This window comes from Felis catus, chromosome C2 (genome assembly GCF_018350175.1).
Source record: "Felis catus isolate Fca126 chromosome C2, F.catus_Fca126_mat1.0, whole genome shotgun sequence".
NCBI classification, from domain to species: Eukaryota; Metazoa; Chordata; class Mammalia; order Carnivora; family Felidae; genus Felis; species Felis catus.
Window position 1 is genome coordinate 9,115,425 of NC_058376.1, and position 11,351 is coordinate 9,126,775.

General features: G+C 50.7%; 2 long non-coding RNA genes across 4 annotated transcripts in view; one reads left to right on the forward strand and one right to left on the reverse strand.

Moving 5' to 3' along the window:
• Nucleotides 1–11,351, forward strand: part of LOC123379863 — a 38,698-nt gene that overhangs the window by 22,125 nt on the left and 5,222 nt on the right. The gene's annotated exons all lie outside the window — the stretch shown is intronic.
• On the reverse strand, nt 2,936–5,886 carry LOC109491680. 3 transcript variants are annotated; one of them, XR_006584801.1, is made up of 4 exons: nt 5,801–5,886; nt 5,480–5,584; nt 4,996–5,341; nt 2,936–4,709 (listed from the first exon to the last, which is right to left on the reverse strand). It is a non-coding gene; the product is annotated as an uncharacterized LOC109491680 (long non-coding RNA). The 3 variants fall into 3 exon arrangements; XR_006584802.1 differs by lacking the exon at nt 2,936–4,709 and having other exon boundaries at nt 4,829–5,135; nt 5,304–5,341; XR_002745546.2 differs by lacking the exon at nt 2,936–4,709 and having other exon boundaries at nt 4,829–5,341.

The window sequence follows — 11,351 nt, forward strand, 5'->3', positions numbered from 1 at the left end:
ATCAATTTTATTTTTAAGTAATCTCTACACCCAGTGTGGGGCTTGAACTCACAACCCTGGAATCAAGAGTCGCGTGCTCTGTTGACTGAGCCAGCCAGGCACCTCTTGTTCTTTCGTTTTTAGCATATTCCTCTGTCTCCTCATTTTGTTTGGCTTTCTGTGTTTGTTTCTGTGAATTGGGTGGGACTGCTACTTTTCTTAACCTTAAGGGATGGTCTTGTGTGTGGTTATTCCCTGTGTAGAGCACTTGTGCCTGGTGACTTTGGCCGGTTGGCTAGAGCTGTGGCTTGCATGGGCTGGGGTTGGGGCACCCCTTGCTGGGGCTGCCCTGGTGGGGTGGCCCAGCTGAAATACGCTTGAGCCAGGGTGGCCCGATGGCTCTGCACAGAAGGCACCCTGGTAGGGCAGCTGAAGTGCAACCCAAGGGGTCACAGGCTCTCTGCATAGAAGGCACCCTGGTGGGGTGGCTGAAGCTATGTGGGGCACAGACCAGGGTGGGGTCCAAGGGTACTCAGTGCAGGGATCCTGGTGTGGTGGCTGCAGCCAAAGTAGGCATGAGCTAGGAGGCACTGGGTGCTCTGTGCCAGGGGTGCCCTAGCAAGCCATCTGGAGCCAAAGCAGTGTGGCCCTAGAGTGTTCCGGGGTACTTTGCCTATGTCACTTTGGCATAGTGGCCAGAACTGTAGTGAATGATCTGGGGTGTCCCAGGTTGTAACACATGGGGACCACCTTGGTGGGATGGCTAAGGCCGATGTGCTGGGGGCCCAAGGTTTACAGAGGTGGTAGGCTGGCTAGGACTCCCATCCATGCTATTAAGTTGGAGAGGGAACATAAACCATGGTGCTCACCAGCCCCTCTGACCCAGAGAGAGTTCCAGCAGCTCCCTTGCCATTTGGCAGGGTTCTAGGGCTGGTTCCTCTGTATCCTAGTTGCCCCTTTTAACTGCAGTGTATTTTTTCTGTGCATGAGGGCAGACGAATCTGCTCAGGATGTCTCTGTACTATGCCTCCCCCACTGCAGTTCACAGATGGGGCTGCGGGGGGGTGGGTTCCCTGCATTACTGTGTCTCTATGTCTCTTGCAGTTCTCCATGTGGTCTCTCTGTCTCTTGTGCAGAAACTGTTCAATCAGTCCCAGTCCTTCTTCAGAGGAATTGCTGTATCTCTAGGTATAGACTCGGTGCGTCCACAGAGGAGGTGAGTTCAGGGTTTTCCTGCATCACCGTCTCGGACCAGAATTCCCCAGATGGGTCTTGTCACACTGTGTCTTTTAACTGGAGCATTTAGACCATTTACACTTAATTATTGAGAAGCATGTCCTTATTATCATTTTGCTAATTGTTTTCTGGTTGTCTTTGTATTTTTTCTCTTTTTCTCTTCTCTTGCTCTCTTTCTTTGTGATTAATGACGTTAGCATTATGCTTAGATTCTTTTCTTTCTTTCGTATGCCTTTTATAGGTTTTGATTTGTGGTTGCCGTGAAGTTCGTATGTAACATCCCAAGTAGCAGTCTGTAGTAAGTCGGTGGTCCTTAAGTTCCAACACATTTTAAAAGCACCACATTTTCTTCCCCCTCTACATGTTTTACGTATATGATGTCGTATTTTACATCTTGTTATTTTGTGGATCCCCTAACACGTAATTGGCTTTACTACTTTGCTTTTAACCATCATACTAGCTTTACAACTGATTGACCTACTAACTTTACTATGTTTGCTTTCTTTAAAAAAATTTTTTTTAATGTTTGATTTATTTTTGAGACAGAGCGAGACAGAGCGTGAGCAGGGGAGGGGCAGAGAGAGAGAGCGAGACACAGAATCCGAAGCAGGCTCCAGGCTCTGAGCTGTCGGCACAGAGCCCGACGCGGGGCTCGAACCCACAAACCACGAGATCATGACCTGGGCCAAAGTCGGACGCTTAACCGACTGAGCCACCCAGGCGCCCCACTACATGTTTGCTTTTCACCTGTGAAATTTCTTCCTTTTATAATTTTCTTCTAGCTGTGGCCTTTTCTTTTCCATTTAAAGGAGTCCCTTTAACATTTCATGTATGGTCAGTTTAGTGGTGATGAACTCCTTTAAATTTTTGTTTGGGGAACTTTTTCTCTCTCCTTCAATTCTGAATGATAATCTTGCCAGGCAGAGTATTCTTGGTTGTTGATTTTTTCCTTTCCGCAAAAACTTTATAGGCCAGAGGGAGCAGGATAATATATTCAAAGTTTTTGCTGAAAACTGAACTTCTAGCCTTATGGGGGCTTCCCTATTTGTAACCAGCTACTTTTTTCTTGCTGCTTTTAAGATTCTCTCCTTATCTTGAACCTTTGACATTTTATTTTTTTTAATGGTTCATTTTTTGAAAGAGCTTGAGTGGGGGAGAGGCAGAGAGAGAGGGAGACAGAGGATCTGAAGTAGGCTCCAGGCTCTGAGCTGTCAGCACAGAGCCTGACATGGGGCTTGAACCCACAAACCATGAGATCATGACCTAAGCTAAAGTTGGATGCTCAACGGACTGAGCCACCCAGGTGCCCCTAATCTTTGACATTTTAATTATTATGTATCTTGATATTGACCTCCTTAGGTTCTTGTCTGAGGCTATCTGTACTTCCTGGATCTGGATGTCTGTTTTCTTCCCCAAATTAGGGAAATTTTCAGCTATTAATTCTTCAAATAAGTTTTCTGCTCCCTACCTCCCCCGCCCCCCCCCCCATCCTGGATCCCTATAGTGTGAATGTTAGTGTGCTTGATGTACTAGAGGTCCCTTTAAACTATGCTCAGTCTTTTTTTTTTTTTAAGTTTGTTTATTTTTGAGAGAGAGACAGAGCACAAGCAGTAGAGGGGCAGAGAGAGAGAGGGAGACATAGAATCCGAAGCAGGCTCCAGGCTCTGAGCTGTCAGCACAGAGCCCGAGGTGGGGCTTGAACCCACAACCCACGAGATCATGACCTGAGCCAAAGTCAGACTCTTAACCGACTGAGCCACCCAGTGCCCCCACCTATGCTCAGTTTTTAAATTTAAAATTCTTTTTCTTTTTTGCTGTTCAGCTTGGGTGTTTTCTATTACTCTGTGTTCCAGATCACTGACCCATTCTTCTGCATTCTCTAATCTACTACTGATTTCTTGTATTTTTTCATTTATTATATTCTTAAACCCTGATGCTTCTTTTTCATATTTTCCATCTGTTTTTTGAAGTTCTCACTGGGTTCTTCCCCTCCTCTCTCGAGTCCAGTGAGCATCTTTACGACCGTTACTTTGAACTCTTTATCAAGTACATTGCTTATCTCTATTTCATTTGGTTCATCTTCTGGAGTTTTGCCTTATTTCCTTTGGGGCATTTTCCTCTGTCTCCTCATTTTGTTTGACTTTCTGTGTTTGTTTCCATGAATCGGGCAAAATAACTACCCCTTCCAGTCTTGAAGGAGTGGCCTTGTATAGAAATAGTCCCTGTGTAGACTGCATGTGCCCGCTGGCTTTGCCTGGCTGTCTACATGAGCCGGGAGTCCTGGGGCACTCCACGCTGGGGCCACTGTGGTGACATGGCTGAAACTGAAGCAGGTGTGGGCCAGAGTGTCCCCAGGTGCTCTGTACAGGGGGCACCCTGGCGGGATGGCTGGAGCTGAAGTAGGCACTGGGGGGTGGTGTTCCAGAGTGTACCATGCTGGGGCTGCACTGGTGGGATGGCTAGAGCTCAGGCAGGTACAGGTCGGTTTGGGGGGGCGGGCGCGGCTAGGGGATTAGCTGGAGCTGGTGTGGACCGGGGGCCTGGGTCTCACTGAAGCAACAGGCTGACTAAGGCACCCAGACCCTGCTGCTGTCTGTGCTATGGAGGTGGAGGGGGAATGTAAACAGTGGCATTTATAAGCCCCTCTGACTCGGAGTTCCAGCAGTCCCCCACTTGGTGGACACCCTAGAGTTAGTGAATGGGTTTCCTTCCCTTCTAGTCTCATTGCCCCTTAAGCTGCCACTATTTTTTGCTGTGTCTCAGGGCGGGCGAATCTGCAGGCAGGTCCTTTAGGGGTCCCTCCCCACTGTGGCTTTCAGAGTAGAGGCTGGGGTTCCCATTGTTCCCGTTCTCCGTCTCTCCTGCCGTTCTGTGTGGTCCCTCTGTCCTCCGTTGTGCAGAAGCTGTTCAGTCAGCCCTCAGTTTTTCTTCAGGAGGAATTGCCCTATAGGTAGGTGTGGATTCAGTGTGTCTATGGGAGGAGGTGAGTTCAGGGTCTTCCTGTGTCGCCATCTTGGATACTCCCTAAGTCTTAGACTTTCTCTCAGTGGTTCCAAATTTAAAAGCAAAACACTGACACTCGCCGTACTTCTGTATAGTGCCTACTATACAGAAAGCTCTGCAGTGTCTCATTCCACCCTCACAGACCTGAGGAGATAGGAGCTACCCGTGCTCTTACCTTTCCCAAGAGAAGTCTAAGGCACAGGGAGGCCACGTAATATTTCCAAGGCCACAGCTGCTCAGTGGTGGGGCCATGACTCCAGTCCAGCTCTCTGGGCCCAGGGCTGCCCCTTTCTGACGATGGAAGCCCAGAAGGTCCATCACAGCAGCTGGGAGTGGGGTCTTTGGCCAAACCAGGCAGGAGAGTGGCGAGCTCAGTCTTCCCCTTGACATCCACTGCATTCAATGCCTTCCCCGGAACATTCTGGGCTCCACAGGGCTCACCCCAGGTCCTCCACTGGGACACTGCACAAGTTGTAAGTTCTGATGGAGACCTGTGAAAAAGGGCCAATCCTAACTCCTCCAGCATCACAGAGCTGAGCCCTGAAGACAGACCAAAAGGGAATGTCCGGGGAAACCAACAGTGTTTGGGAACCACTCAACCAAGGCTCTGTTTTCGGTGAGCTCATTTAGTTAAGTAAGACAGGACAACCCCACATTGCATCAGAAAATAAAACCGGTTGCACAGTTCCCCACCCTGCTGAGAAGAGAAACACGAGAAACCAACCAGAAGACAAAGGCGAATGCCACGTGGTGACGAGGACACGTGAGAGCACCCACCCTGCCAAGCCCTCACTCAGCTTCCCGTAGGACGCTCAGCTCGGTCTTGCATTTTGCACGGGCCTCTGGATGCCTAGATCATGTTTCTTGCAGCTGCTTCATCGGCCAGGGAACAGGAGCTCTCAAGGCGCAGTGCTGCCCTTGAAATAAGGATAGCCAGTGACTCACAGCTGGAGCCGGTACCAGACAGACTCGGCTTTGTCGCGCGGGCCCGGCTGCTCTACGAAGCCAAAGCCGTCTTCACCTCTGCTGCCGGAGCGGCTTCTCCCTCCCAACAGGGGCAGTCGGGGGAGGGGGTGGCAACTTACAGGGTAGGAGGTCCCGCCGTTCACGAAGTGTGTGTAGCCTGGAAAAGAAGGCCCCAAAGGGGGAGGCGGACATTTTGAAATCACCTGAAACTCTGGAAAGAGGGAACGGGCTGCTCTGTGGCTCACGGAACGGAACCCGAGCTGGGTTCGAGGCCGTAGATGGGAGAATGATCTACCTTGGCTGAGTGGAAGTGGAGCAGGCTTCCTCACAAAGGGGTGAGCTCTCCATCACTGGAAGGGTTCCAGGGGAGGCTGAGACGAAGCAGCGATCCGGGATATCCCTGCTTTAGGAAGAGGGTGGATTATATAAGCAGAACTGGGAGGGGGGTTGGGGCGGCGGGAGGGAAAGAGCCTGGATCTGGTGCTTTGTTTTCCCGGAAGCAACTTTGGCATCTGTAAGTCGTACAGCCCAGCATGGGCACCCACCCTCCCCAGGCCTCAGGCCCTCCCTCTGTAAGAAAGGTAATGGGAAATTGGGCAGATAGGAGCAATCCTACCGGACTGGCTGCTTCTAGCTCTGAAATCCAAAGCCCTGAGGCTCTTCCCAACAGTGGAGTTCTAGAATTTCTACCATCAATAGCTATAGTAACCAGAGATGAGTCAATGCAGTTTCCCTTCCGTTTTGTTGAGCTAGAACTGACCTCTAGCTTTGGATTACTTCCGGGTGCACAACATAAGGATCTGATATATGTGTATATCATGGAAGGGTTTCCACAGTGGATTCTGCTAACACGCATCATCACACAGAGTTGCAAATATTGCTTTCTTGGGATGAGAATTTCTAAGATCCGCTCTCTTAGCCACTTTGAAGTAGACAACCCAATGTCGTGAACTGTAGTCACCACGCTGCACATTACATCCCCGGGACTTAATCTAACAACTAGAAGTATTTTCCTTTTGACCTCCTTGCTTTATCTCCAGAATGCTCAAGTGGGCCTGCCCCTCGGCTCCCCCTGTGTCAGCGTTCTGGTCCAGGCCCACCACCCCTGCCTGGGCCATTGCAGTAGCCTCCTGACCGCAGTTCCCGCCACAATCCATTCTCTACGTGGTGTGCAGAGGGCTTTCTAGAACGCAGGGGAATCAAGTCACTGTAAAGCACCCCATTTGCACTATGAACGCATCCAGACTCCTTTCCATGGTCCTCATCACATACTATCTACCCATTGGTCCACAAAGCTCCAGCCACATGGGTGTCTATCAAGACCCAGGCCCCTCCCCCCAAAAAGCACCCCAAGTCCCAGACCCCTCCCTTACAACACCCCAGGGCCCAGCCCCACCCCCACAGCACCCCAGGACCCAGCCCCCAGCCCCACAGCACCCCAAGTCCCAGACCCCTTCCCTCTAGTGCCCCAAGTCCCAGAGCCCTTCCCTACAGCGCCCCAGGGCCTAGCCTGTCCTTCATGGCAGGTGCTCCTTTCTCGGTGATCAGTTCAAATCTCTTCATCCCAGAAAGAGGAACCCCTCCCCAGTGTAGTGTGAGTTCTTTTGACACCTGCTTCTCATGGCAAAGCACCCCATTGGCAAGAGAGATGTTTGAGATGTTAATTTTATAGCTTCTGCCATCTCGAAGGTGAACGAGGATGCGCAATGTGAGTTGGGGTCCTAAAGCTTTGGTTTCAGACCCAAACTACTGTAGCACATTCACCCACAGAGAAACGGTCTTGTTCAGAGGCGAGGGGGATGGAGGTCTAGAAAGGAATAATAACGGCTGATAGGTTTTTGAGGCTCACTATGGGGACATCGTACCCTCCACCCATGGCTTCCCAATTAATCCACACTCAAGTCCATCAGGCATCTCCTTTGACAGGTGAGAAGGACAAGGCTCAGAGAGGTGAAGCGATCAATCCTTGGCCACACAGGGAGTGGAAGAGCCAGGATTCGAGCAGGCTGGCCAGCCCCAGAACCTGCGACCTTCAAACCCTATGCTTGCTGAGAACCCGTGTTCTGCTGGGTTCAGCGGCAACAAGTTAACTCACAGGCGACTGGTTATCCCTGCTCCAAGGAACAGCCCTTCAATGCTGCTTCAGTAATTCCTGAATTGCTCTGTTAGAGTCCTCAGATCATCGTGTGTCCTCATTTTGTAGATTAGGACGTTCAGATGGAGGGGGGTCATCCTACTAAATGGCCAGGAGGTCCAATTCGCCACGGAGCGGGGATGCAGACTCCGCACCGGAGATGGTCAGTTTGCCAGGCCACATGCGTTCTCAGTCCCCAGGGTTGGCCTGAGGTGGTGGTTGTGATGGTTAACTTTACGTGTCAATCTGTAGTGTGGTTTTCGACGAGAGTAACACCTAACTCTGAACTTTCAGCGAACAGATTGTCCCCCATAATGTGGGTGGGCCTCGCCCAATCAGTTGAAGGCCCGGTTAGAACAAAAAGAACAGTCTCCCCGAGCACAAAGCAGGTCTGCAGCAACCTGCCTTCAGACCTCATCTGCACTGTCAGCTCTCCTGGGTCTCCACCCGAGGGCCTTGGGAATGGAACTGTAGCCGTCAGCTTTCCCGGCTCTCCAGGCTGCCAGCCCGAGAGCCCACCCTGTGGATTTCGGACTTGCCAGCCACCATAATTGCGTGAGCCAATTGCTTTATAATAAAACGTGTGTGTGTGTGTGTGTGTATGTATGTATGCATATATGTGTGTGTATGCGTGTATATGTATATATAATATATACTCTTGGTTCTGTGTCGCTGGAGAACCCTGAACCCTGATTAAATGCCTCCCGAGGAATCACTAAATTTCTCCCGTGAATAAGTGGAGTTCTCAGCTGAAGAAGAAGGTCTCTATCTCACTCCGTCCTTTCAACGACCAAATAAGGCAAGTGCTGGCCCCTTATTTTACAGACGGGGAGCCTGAGGCCTAGGGAGGGGGTGCAAAATGTGCAAAGTCACACAGCGGTGTAGCAGTAGCGGCAGAATTAAAATCTCTTTCTGGTTCCAAAGTCCGTGCCCTTCCCGCCTCCCGATGACCTAAGTTCTTCCCCTGCCACCGTCAGGGACAAACGTCTTTCCTGGTTTTCCGCGTACCAGCAGGTGGCAAACGTTAATATTATGTGCTGATCTGAGCTCTAAAACCGGAAGGGCCTCGACTGCCCTAACCACAGGCACCGCCCCAACCCCACTCGGCTCCTGAGGCTGAGGTCCGGGAGCCAGACCGCCCTCCAATCGCGGCACCGCGCCTGAGCACGCCTGCGGCGCACATTCCAGTTCCGTCAGCTCCCGGGGAGGAGGAGGATGCGCTCGCCAGGCTCCCCCTGCTGTTCTTCCCCTTGGTTTTGCGCTTGAACCTTTTCCACAGCAATACATGCAACTCCAGCTAGGAGTGCGAAACCTTCTACCCTATGGCTGCGTTGCAATTTAATGAAATGGCTGTCCCGTCGGTAGACACTTAGATGATTTCCAATCTTGTTTTCGTTTCAAAATACTGCAACAACTCTGTACATTTATCTTTGTATGGTTATAAGGCACAGTGGATATTACATTTGTTGCTAATGTAAAAAAAGTCACCAAGACCCCCCCCCGCCACGTGTGTGTGTGTGTGTGTGTGTGTGTGTGTATTTCTGGCTTAAAAAGTTTAGAAAGAAACCTTTTTAAGGTTAGCTTCTTCAAACTCATACCTTTGGCTACATTTAACATAAAACGCCTTTGAAATCTAGATATTCGTATGTGCGGTTCTTGCGGAGGGCTCTGATTCAGTATGTGCCGTGGATTTGTAGAAGTCTTTGGAACGACAAAATAGCATGCAATTATATAGAAAGTAATAAACATGAAAATGTATTGCAATAGATAATATGCCACTCCCATAACAATGGGATTAAAAATCCTCTCATTAAAAATACATTAGTTCATAAATTGGACAGTGGAGTCACGGACTGGCAATATCGCCCCCCAGTGGTTTCTTGGAGTACTCATTCGTTAGGAACCCAAATTCATGGAATCCCTGTTCCAAGCGAGGGGGGGGGGGGGTGGTGACCCCTGTGGGTGGCTAGCTTGGAGGTGGCTACCCTAACATAGTGTCTCCTCGTTCCTATGACTTTTTTAAGTAGAAGCAGAGTGACACTAGAGCCTGGTGGCAAAGTCTTCAAGATCCAGCCTCCTCTTGAGTAGTTGGATATGTATTTCTTTATAAAATCAGTGAGTTCAAAGAACTTCGTCCTTCACTGTTATCTTTCAGAGTTCACACACCTCCACCTGGTGGTTCTCATGCCGACTGCCCATGGAATCTCTCCGAGCGTTTTTGAAATGCATGTGCCTGGCTTCCCACCGATAGAAGCTGATTCCAGGGTCTAGACAAAGCCTAGACTTGAGTTGGTTTTCTTTTGTTTGTAAAGCCCCACAGATGACATGTGCAATGGCCGGAAAGCCTCGTGCTGCCAGCTCCTTGTACTTGGCAGGTAGTTGGCCATGGGGACAGAAGAGGGACCTCTGGGGAAAGGAGGTCTGGAGGGGCCGGGGACAGCACTGACTTCCTCCCGGGCACACATTTTTCCCGAGAGCCGCCAGGGGCGCTCACTGAGGGCAGGGATGCGGAGTTATTTTCGAAGTCTTGTTATTACACTTGACACACCTTTCCCAGGTAACGTGCTATGACAGGAGGCATCACGTCATCTGGGGTATTAAGAAACGAGGCCAGGGACACCTGGGTGGCTCAGTCGGTTAAGCACCTGACTTGATTTCGGCTCAGGTCATGATCTCACTGTTCATGGGATCAAGCCCCATATCCGACTCTGTGCTGACAGAGTGGGGCCTGCTTGGGATTCTCGCTCTCCTTCTCTCTGCTCCTCTCCTGCTTGCGCGCGCTCTCTCTCACTCAAAATAAATAAACTTAAAAAAAAAAAAAAGGCTGATGTCCTGACCCCACACGATCAATACCAGCATCTGTTACTACCTCTTTATTGTTTTTCTAATGTTTATTTTTGAGAGCGACAGAGACAGAGTGTTAGCGGGGGATGGGCAGAGAGAGAGGGAGACACAGAATCCCAAGCAGGATCCAGGCTCCAAGCTGTCAGCACAGAGCCCGACACGGGGCTCGAACTCACGAGCCATGAGATCGTGACCTGAGCTGAAGTTGGACGCTTAACCGACTGAGCTACCCGGTGCCCCAGTTACCACCCCTTTTAAAAGGAGCAACACTTCTTCACAGCATCTCTAAGCTCAAATTTAAGGAAACCTAGGGCTTCTGTAGGGGATCCGAGTGAGAGTGTGTTGCTCCCCATTTGCCCTTGTCTGTGCTGAGGAAGGAAGAACTTCAGGTGCAGAGGCCACAATGAAGGATGCACCTTCCACAGCCACCACTTCTGACAACTTAGCTGTTAAAACCGCTGCAGAATTTGCTTAAAAGCAGGAAGCACATGACAACGGCGTGCGACGCGTGGCTCTTTGATCTGGAGCGAGAGCTGGACCAGAGCGTGGCAGCCGCCTTCCCTGTCCCGATGACAAGGGTGCAGTGGTCACCCTAGGCCCGGGCCCGGTCTCCCGAGTGCGAGCATCCCCATTGCTCAGAAGGAGCCTGGGTGCAGGGGACCCCAAAACACCCAGCCTGGACACTGAGCCCATCAGTCCCTGAGCTGTGACCTCGTTCCTGGAAGAGCTGGGGCCCCTGCTCTGCTTGTTCCCTATCCCCTCAGCTGTCGCCACCCTCTCAGGGGAGCTGTTCCTCTTGGAGCTGTAACCCTCTCCACCCGCCCCTGACGCCCATCTTTCCTTTTTCCCGTGGTCCTCTTCCAGCGTAGATTTACTTGTTTATTGCTCGTCTCCCCCAGCCAGGACGTAAGCTCTGGGAGTTTTCTCTTGTTCCCTGATGTATCCTCTGGTACCTGGGTGTTTGATAAGCATTTTTTAAGTGTCTCAGAGAGCAGGGGAGGGGCGGAGAGAGAGGGAGAGGGAAGGAGAATCACAAGCAGACTCTGGACGGCCTGTGCAGAGCTCGAAGTGGGTCTCAAACTCACAAACTGAGATCGTGACCTGAGCTGAAATCCAGAGTCGGATGCTTGACCGACCAACCAGCCACCCAGATGCCCCCATATACATTTCTTGAATGAATGAGTGAATG